The sequence below is a fragment of the Octodon degus genome, unplaced genomic scaffold (genome assembly GCF_000260255.1).
Source record: "Octodon degus isolate 3935 unplaced genomic scaffold, OctDeg1.0 scaffold00149, whole genome shotgun sequence".
Classification (NCBI taxonomy): domain Eukaryota; kingdom Metazoa; phylum Chordata; class Mammalia; order Rodentia; family Octodontidae; genus Octodon; species Octodon degus.
The window spans coordinates 5,060,328-5,062,638 of record NW_004524725.1 but is presented as its reverse complement, the minus strand read 5'-3'; the positions used below and the strand labels follow the sequence as shown (position 1 = coordinate 5,062,638).

Below are 2,311 nucleotides of genomic sequence, written 5' to 3'. Positions count from 1 at the left end.
TTAAAAGAGGAGAAAAGATGTAGTTCTGATTAATGGATTCCAAATTGAACTTACAAAGAGTTCACTTAAGAAGTCCAGGGATAAAATATTACAAGAGAAACATTTTGATTTTAGTTGTAGTGTGTTGGTTTACCAATCAGGCAAATAGCAGTTCTCTTTGAACCACTCAATATTTCAACACTTAATACCACAAAACTTATAAAATTGCTATAGTTCTTTTTCTAAGAAAATTGTCAAAAATCTTGCTAAATATACTCCACACTGAACAAACCAATTTTGAAAGTTCTTAGTTTATATGTACTTTACAATATACTTACCATGAGTTTAGAAACATTCCCACCACTCTGTACCAACTTACCATAACCACTGTCTACATTCTCTAGCCAGAAGACTCAGAATCAATGCTTGACTGAAAGCCTCCATTAAAGCCACTGCCTGACCCTGCATTTGATGCTGATCGCCAGCCAATCACAGCACCAGAACTGGAACCACTATAAGAGTTATTTCCAGAACCAAAAGGCTGATTTGAATCCCTTTAAATGTTTCCCTTGCTTTGTTTGTTACCCGATAGACCCAATCGGTACTGCTGACTCGCTAGCATGCTCATACTCTGCCAACTGCTCTGCAGTGCAGCATGGACAGCAGCCATCATTGCTGGATTAAAGCTAAAAGCACCAAAGCTCAGCCCTCCAGCCATGTTACTAGCCTGATTGTTTCCAAAGCCAGATCTATCCCCTCTGTTTCCAAACCCACCCTGATTCCCCAAGCCACATGGATTACCATCAAATTTTCCACTTAGTTCTGTCTGTTGCTACTGTGCTTTGGTTCAGCATAGGATACATGTACACTGTTTCCTCTAGTGATCAAGTCCCCTTCACAAAGAGACTGGGCAACCTGATCATCTGTAAAGGTAACAAAGGCAAAGATCCTGAATGGCTTGGGAATAAAGACATCTACCACTTCTCAGGAATGGCTGAAGAACTGCCACAGCTCATCAGCAGCCATGCCCTCCACACAATGCCCAACAAACACCTTTCTGCTCCTCAATGGCTCAGCTGGGATTTACTTAAAATTAGGAAGTTTCCAGTCACACCATCATCCACCTATCATACGTTACTGTGACATGACTTTCATCTATGTTTCATATTTAGTAAAATGAACAAAGCCAAACCATTTTGAATGACCAGTTTTAAGATCTTTTTTGACCTGCACCACAAGAACTTCTCCAAAGGTAGTAAAATACTCTTAGATCCTGTTCAGTTGTTTTCAATGGAAGACCCGATACTATTAAATCTGGTGTTTTCTGGACAGGTCTTTTCACTTTAAAGGCTGATGAAGCATCTGTCTCATCCATTTTCCTTTTGTTATCTTTGGGATAGCTGACAACGTACACCAGATTCCCCAGCCAGCATCTGGAGAATGTGAAATTCCTTGAGGCAGGCAGACACCTCTCACTCACGGAGGCACTGGGTGTCTGTAGTGCACTCCACATACCCCTGGAAAATGGGCTGTTACTATAGACAACAGCACCATCCCATCATTTTCTGTGGTACATTCTTATCTTCTGTTACCCGAATATATTCAGATATGTTTTATTTTCTCTAGGATGGAGGCCGAAGTCTCTGTGTCTGCATTAAGCTGTCCCCAATATGAGAACCAACGCACCCAGGGCATCTTGACCTGAACCATCTGCGAGTTGCCTGCTAGGCTGCTGTTAGAAATGGCAACACAGAAACAAGCACTGAGAAATCAGAGAACAGCCCTAGTGCGACTTCGTCCCCACCTGCATTTTCAACAGAAATGATCGGTCTCTGGAAAAATAAATTCATTCTTGTTATACAAGCATTGATACTAAATCTTTTTCTATATACATTGCATAAAAATATAATATATAAACAAATACGTATGTGGAGTTTAATTTTTGTATATGATTCTTAAGGGAAGTAACTGGGGAAAAAGTTTTTTTATTTTTTAATTTTTTAAAGAGACTGCAAATCATAATTAAAATATAAAAAATATAAGTGGAATAGAATTTCATTTAACAAAGTATGTATTTCGTAGTATTTGTTGTAATACATAGTGTTGTCTTCCAACAAGTTATCCATACGATCCAGATATTTGCATGTAAAATTGGATGAAAAAAAGAAATGTATAAGAAATTAAGAAGAGAAAAAGTAAAAATTGAAAAAAGGGGACAAAACAAATTAAAGCATTAAGCGTTTCTTTCCATAGACCAGCAGACATGCACAGTACAGTTGTCCAAACCATCCTGCTAACAAGCATAGATAAATCACTTTCTCTCACTCCTTCT

General features: G+C 38.5%; 1 pseudogene; it reads right to left on the bottom strand.

The window, feature by feature from the left end:
• Nucleotides 1–379: 379 nt before the first annotated feature.
• Nucleotides 380–1,583, bottom strand: LOC101566097 (annotated as a pseudogene).
• Between the last annotated feature and the right edge of the window lie 728 nt (nt 1,584–2,311).